General features: G+C 38.7%; 1 pseudogene; it reads left to right on the forward strand.

The window, feature by feature from the left end:
- The first annotated feature begins 1,291 nt into the window (after nt 1–1,291).
- On the forward strand, nt 1,292–7,761 carry LOC120154403 (annotated as a pseudogene).
- Nucleotides 7,762–7,994: the final 233 nt, after the last annotated feature.

Consider the following 7,994-nt stretch of genomic DNA (forward strand, 5'->3'; position numbering starts at 1 on the left):
CAACAAACAGGCCCTCCACCAAGAGTAAACACATACCCTGTCGTAGATATTCTATTATCCAAGTCACCTGCATAGTCTGAATCCACATATCCTACAACCAAAGGATTATCCCGCTGACTACCGAAAACAATTCCATGTCCCACAGTACCCTTTAAGTACCGAAAAATCCACTTGACTGCTTCTCAATGTTGCTTACCAGGTTTAGACATGTACTTACAAACTTGACTAACAACATGAGCTAAATCAGGATGAGTACATACCATTGCATACATCAAGCAGCCAACATCATTAGAATACGAAACCTTTGCCATATTCAGCTTCCTTATCTGTCTTCGGGCACTGTTCTGATGAGAGCTTAAAGTGATTCGCCAATGGAGTGCTAACTGGTTTTGCTGCTCATCGCAAACCTTTCTAGCATTTTCTCAACATAACCCCGTTGAGGTAGCCACAGTTTCCTTGAGGCTCTGTCCTTGTAATTTCATTCCAAGAATTTTCTTTGCAGCACCTAAATCTTTCATATCAAATTCCTGACTCAATAAGGTTTTCAAACCAATAACATCATCCATGTTCTTCACAGCAATCAACATATCATCAATATATAATAACATAAAAATAAAAGAACCATCATCAAGGCTCTTAACATAGACACAACAATCATACTCACATCGGTTATAGCCAATCTTGATATAGGAGTCAAACCGTTTATACCACTGTCTCGGAGACTGTTTCAACTCGTACAAAGATTTATGTAATCTGCAAACTAAATGCTTGTTTCCAAGTTAAGTGAAACCTTCAGGCTGTTGTTTCTGATTTGGCTCAGTTTGATGTGAAAATTGAGGATGAAGACAGAGCGATGATTCTGTTGTGTTCATTACCTCTCTTACGAACACATGGCGATTACTCTTACATATGGGAAAGAGACTATCAACGTTGAGGAAATTACTGCAGCATTGTTGGCTCACAACCAGCAGAAGCATAATACAGGGGAAAACTCTCAAGCCGAGAGCTTATATGTCAAGGGTAATTGAGACCGTGGATAGAAGCCAGGGTCTGGCAAGCGGAATTCTAGATCCAAATCTAGGGATAAGAAGACAATTCACTGTTACAAGTGCAAGGAGGAGGGACATATGAAGCGAGACTGTCCGAAGTTGAAAAAGCAGACTCATGAGAAGCGTGATGTTTCATCCAAGTCTGTGAACGTGGTCGAGGATGACAATTCTGATTGCAGGTAGGTTTCAGTGTACTAACACGATTTTGTTCATTGATCCATGGATTTGTTACAGTTTAAATTCTAGTTAATGAGGTTACCGAGAGATTGGCCTTCTTTGCAATAGCGGTGAACATAGTGGCGTATTTGGTTTTGGAAATGCACGAAACGCTTCAAATTGTAGCAACTCATGTGAATAACTGGATCGAAGCTTCTTATGTTCTAATAATACTCGGAGCATTTCTTGCCGATGCTTACTTGGGTCGATTCATGACCATCATCATCTTTTCTTGTATATCAGTTGTAAGTTAGCGTGTCCATTTTTAATTTGAAATGGTTAGACATGACTATGTAACATAAGTCCCATGTTGTTTTTCTCTGGGAATGATTTTGCTGACGCTATCGCCTCCATAGCCAGCCTACGACCTCCAAAGTGTGTGGCCATGCCATACATAAAAGCAACTGAGAAGCAAACAGGTTCCTCTTTTTTGCACTCGCTCTTATAGCCCTCAGAACCGACGGTATCAAACCCTGTGTTTCGTCCTTTGGGGTAGACCAGTTCGACGAATCTGATAAAAAAGAAGTACAAAAATATGCCTTCTTTAACTGGTTCTTCTTCGCCATAAACATGAGCGCCATCTTGAGGATCACAGTTATGGTGTATATAGAAGAGAAAAAAGGTTACGCTTGGGGTTTTGGACTCCCTACTATTTCTACTGTTTTCTCTATCATAATCCTAGCTATTGGACTACGGTTTTATTGTTACCAAAAACCAATGGGAAATCCTTCACAAAGTTTCTTCAGGTTCTTATGGCAGCTATCAGGAACCATTCTAATTGGGTTGAATTATGTGAGAAGTAACTCCATTGAAGAATATAAATTAAGATGCATGTTTTTATTGAACTATATCATTGCCTATATACAAGAGATTACAGCCTTTATAACTACTCATAACAGCTAATAACTAACAACTACCCTTAACAGTTTCCTAACTACACAACTAACTGCATACGTCAATAGCACCTTCATCATTCAACATCTCTCTACTTTTTTCTTTCTCCAGAAAAGACTGAGCATTCACCCTAGCTTTAAACACTTCAAATTGAATAGTAACTAGAGGCTTTGTGATTCTATCAACAACCTGATGACTACCTGGCACATAGTTCACCGATACTTGTTTCAATGCCACATTCGCACGAACAAAGTGAACATCAAACTCTACATGCTTACTCTTTGCATGATAGATTGAATTAGTTGTATTGGCCACAACACTGCTGTTATCACACCAAACAACTGGTACTTTCTGCCTTACAACACCCAAATCACTCAGTAGAGGATCCACCCATGTTGTTTCAGCAGTTACATCTGTAACACTTCTGTACTTAGCCTTCTTAGTAGATATGGAAGCTGACTTATGCTTCTTAGAGTTCCACATTACTAGATTATCCCCTACAAACACACAATAGCCAAAGATAGACTTGCGGTCGTCAGTGTTTGTAGTCCAATAAGCATCAGCAAAAGCTGCAACATTGAACCCTGCTACTGCAGGTGCTATGACCAATCCATGGTTAATTGTTCCCACCAAGTACCCAAAAATCCTTTTAAATGCAACAAGATGTTTTTCTTGGAGCATGCATATATTGTGTTGCCTTATTAACACTAAACGCAATGTCTGGACACGTGTGACATGCATATAACAATGCACCTACAATACTTCGATACTCATAGGCATTCTGAAGCAATACCCCTGCACCTTGACTCAACCTAGCAGACAAGCATGGGTGTAGATGAAGGATTGGCGATACTCATTTTATCTTCATCAACAGCTCTTGAATAAACTTCCTTTGGCTAAGAATTAATGAGCTACTACAACGCTTAACTTCTATGCCCAGGAAATAATGATCACCAAGATCTTTCAAGGAAAATTCACTCCCAAACAACCTCACTACTTCTTCAATCTGCATGTTAGAACTTCCAGTTACTATATCATCAACATACACAAGTATAAACACAATGACCATCTACCCAACGAACAAACAATAACGTGTCTGCTGAAGATTCTTTAAACCCAATCTTAACTATGAAATTTTTCAGTTTGTCATGCCAGTTTCGAGGAGCTTGGCGTAAACTATACAATGCATTTTTTAACCTACACCAAGGGACTGCCAATCTGACAACCGGACTGAATGTCTCACTAAAGTCATGTCCTAGCATTTGAGAAAATGCTTTAGCTACTAACCTAGCTTTATACTGCTAATGGAGCCATCAGGATTCCTTTTCAATTTGAAAATCCATTTACACCCAACCACTTACTGTCCTTCAGGTAGTTTCTCTAGGGTCCACGTATCATTCTTCCTTAAAGCTTCAACCTCTGCATGCATGCTACTCTCCAAATAGAAGACTGAAGTGCTTCATAAACTTCACAGGTTCTATATCATCATAGCTAGCAAATACAACTTAGCTTAAATTCCACTTACTTCTTGTTAACATCGAATGTCGATTCAAAGAGCCTACATCATGCCATCTCTTGAAGGAGAAACATTGTCAAATGAACCAGTCACAGGTTACACTTGACTTGCTAGTTCAACATCTTCAGCTGTATTGACTGAAGCACCACCTTCTTCTTGTTAGACTGCAACTTCTAGAGAAGTTCACCCATATCTACTATGGCCTAACCTATGACCAGAATTTCTATCAACACTGCCTTCACTTGAACTAATTACCTCTTGTTGAAATGCTACACTCAGAGAAGCAACACCCTCAATCAAACCAACCTGGTTCATATCACCAAAACATGTTCTTTGAGCTACACAAGTCCTATTGGTTTGAAATTGCCTCATATCAGTTATAACCTCAAGTTCTGCAGACGTTTGTTTATTAGGCACAGAAGCATAACTTGAACTCTCAATCCTTGTAAAGGAAAAAGTAAATTCATCAAAAATTACATGTCTAGAGACATATATTGCCATTGGCTGCTAAACACATGTATCATTTGTGCTGAGGGCTATAACCTAGAAATGTACATGGCTGGGAACGAAAATCAAGTTTGTGTTGTTCAAACAACCTCAAGTGTGGGAAACATTTACACCCAAAAACCTTCATGAATTCATATTCTAGTTTCTTCCCCCACAACTTCTCGTGAGGTAACAATCTATCTAAGACCTTAGTAGGAAGTCTATTGATGAGAAACACTGCAGTAACACTGCATAGTGCCAATAATGCAAAGGCATAACAACCTAGGCTAGCAACACCAAGGTAAGTTTAATGATGTGTTGATGTTTCCTTTATGCTACACCATTATGCTCATATTTGAGGGCAAGTAACACGATGCACAATCCCTTCTTTTAACACAGATGATAGTCTACGATATTCCCCACCCCAATCACTTTGCACAACCTTCACATATAGCCCAAAATAAGTAGCAACCATTTGTTGGAACAACTTAAATGTATTTACTGTCTACGATCGTGCTTTCAAAAAATAGACCCAAGTATGTCTTGAATAAGCATCAACAAATGACAAGTAATAGTAGTATCCATTAGAAGCTACATGAGTTGGTCCCCATATATTAGTGTACACAAGTGAAAGGGTTTGGTATAAACAGAATTGGAATGAAAGAAAGGCAATTTATGAATTTTGCCAACGCAACAAGCTTCACAAATCTTATCACATCTTTATTAACTTGTACATCAATAGTTTGGCATACACTAGTAACTGTATCATATGTTGCATGCCCTAACCTTCTATGCCAAAGACTGTAAACATCAAAAACCACTACAGAATTGACACATACATTTTTACAAACACTTGATGTAATAACACTAGGAAACACATAAAGTCCCTCTTGCATACGTCCTTGGAGAAGCACATCTCCAGTAACTGCATCACGAACACATCAACCTTGTGCATAGAATTCAAACACCACATTGTTGTCCCTAGCAAACTTGGACACACACAACAAATTCTGAGTTATATCAGGTACATGGAGTAAATCATTAACTAACAACACTCTAGAAGAAGACTTCATGAACGTACTACCAACTAAATCAACAGGTAATGAAACACCATCACCCACAACCAACTTACCTGGACCATTGCGGCCAGTTTTGTAAGTTATAACATCTGCATCTGGAGTAACATGGTGGGTAGCACCAGAGTTAACAACCCATTGATCCTGTTCAGCCACTGAAGGATCAACACTAGTTGAACCATGAAGTCGAGAACCCCTTGAAAAAATCATACAAGTACACTTATTATATGCAACAGTGTGAGCTTGAGCAGAGTCTTCATCATATCTAGACTGGCTGTTACTAACAATCTGAAATCCTTCATCATAATGATGCCAACAACGATCAACTAAGTGACCGATCTTGCCACACAGTTGACACTGAACGCACGGCCAACCACGTCCTCGACCCGCTCGACCACCAGACATGCCACCTGACCGAGCAGTGGATATATGATCTCTATCATTGTTCGAATATGATCGTTTAGAGTAGTCACCTGAACCAGCTCCATGAGTAAGATGAGTCGCAACCATCACCGTTTCTTCTTGAGTAGCAAACCCAACAATCTGCATTTTGTATCTATAAGCATGGTACAAACCTTATCTAAGGGAAACATGTCACTGCTTAACGTAATAACAGCCATAAACATGGTACAAACCCTTCAAAATGCTAGCAATATGTCTTACCAGAGGAATCAAACTTCCACATAAAGCCAAGGCATCACAAACTTCTTTAACATTGGCAATGTATACCCACATATTGTCTTCTCCCTTCTTGAGAGATTGAAGCTTACAATGTAAACTCATCACCAAGGTTAAAGACCTAGTTGCAAAGTATTGCAACACCGTATCCCAGATAGACGCAGCTGTCTAAGCTTCCACAAATTGAGATAAAAGATATGGACTAATGGTAGAAAAAAACCACGATGCTAACACATTGTCCTGGGCTACAAAATCATCATACGCTTCATTGAGAACTAGACAGCCATCTTCATTAACAATCATCTCCAATGGAGATTGCATACCATCGGTGAGAAGACGCCCAAGCCTATGACTGTGAACAGTAAGTAAAACTTGTTATTTCCACAACAAGAAGTTTGTTTCATCCAACATCACATTGATCTTCTTATTAGTAAACATCGAATCTCAACACTCAGCAGAAAAATACCAAGAATCGATAAAGAACTATTATAAGAATAGAAACATCATACCAGAATCACTGAACAATCACCTTTTACACATGAACACACGATGGACTAACATGAACACCTTGAGTTACGCAGCAAAGAAAGCACGAAGCTCCAGGATCTTATGGCGATTGATACCATGTGATAAAGTAACTCCATTAAAGAAATGTAAATCAAGATGCATGTTTCTTATTGAACTATATCACTGTTTATATACAAGAGATTACAGCCACTATAACTACTCATAACAGCTAACAACTGCCCTTAACAGTTTCTTAACTACACAACTAACTGTTTACGTCAGTAGCACCTTCATCATTCAATAAATTAAAACCTGGAGATGTTTTATATAAGTTTGATTCAAAGAAGTCTGATATTACTGGTACACAAAAACTTGCTCATACCAATCAGCATAGGTAATTACAGACTAAAACATTGAACACAGTGTTTATTTTGTATGTAAATTGACTTATTGTTACAGGTTCTTGGACAAGGCGACAAACGTGATAGATCCTGGAGCTTCTGGCACTAAGAACCGATGAGACTTTACACAGTGACTCAAGTAGAAGAATTAAATACCTTCCTTAGGATCCTCCCAATATTGGCATCTACGATAGCGCTTTCCATCTCATACTCTCAACTTTCCACCTTCTTCGTTAGCCAAGCCTCCAATATATACTGACATCTCGATCCACACTTTGTCATTCCGTCAGGTTCCACCACTCTTTTCAGTGCCCTTAATGCCATCATTCTCGTCCCCGTCTACGAAGTATGGATCGTCCTGATGTTACGAAAATGTACCAATCATCCCTGTGGCATCACCTCGTTACAAAGAATGGGAGTTGGCCTATTCATATCCATCTTCGCAATGCTCTCAACCGCTTTAATTGAGAAGAAACGTCGAGACGACCCTAACCACTCGTCTATGATGGTGTTTTTGGCTGCTCCAACAGTTCTTCTTCATCGGCAGCGTCGATGTTTTCACTTATGTGAGACAATTGGAGTTCTTTTACGATGAAGTGATCGACAGGACGAGAAGTATAAGTAGCGTGTTGTTTCTGAGTGAGGTTGGAATAGGGAGTTGGTTAAGCACCACACTTGTTAAAAGCATCAAGGGTGCAACCGGTGGGGAAAAGAATGGATGGCTAAGGCATGATCTCAACAAAAGCAGGCTTGAGAATCTCTACTGGATATTGACCATAATCAATTTTATGAATTTCATGGTGTATTTGTGGGTAGCTCAACGGTATAAGGGAAAGAACGACGAGGAAATAATGATGGAGTCTGTTCTTGAGATGGATGTTGATCAAGTTAAAAAAACAAATAGGGCTAAAGAGAAGCTTAAAAATATGGACTCCTGAGATCTAATATTAGTTTTTTTCAGTCCCTTCTTAGTTTTTTTACCTTTAAGTTATCATGTGTCACCATTTTTTTCACTTTATATGCAAATCAACCAATTCTTTCCCTACTGTTAAAATGACTTTTACTCTTGCATAATAGAAGCTCATATCATGAATTTGGTTTATGAACATTTACAAGATTTTTCTAATTGTAAATTAATTATTAAAAATGATTAACCATTATTAATTATTTA

This window comes from Hibiscus syriacus, unplaced genomic scaffold (assembly GCF_006381635.1).
Source record: "Hibiscus syriacus cultivar Baekdansim isolate YM2019G1 unplaced genomic scaffold, ASM638163v2 tig00111129_pilon, whole genome shotgun sequence".
NCBI classification, from domain to species: domain Eukaryota; kingdom Viridiplantae; phylum Streptophyta; class Magnoliopsida; order Malvales; family Malvaceae; genus Hibiscus; species Hibiscus syriacus.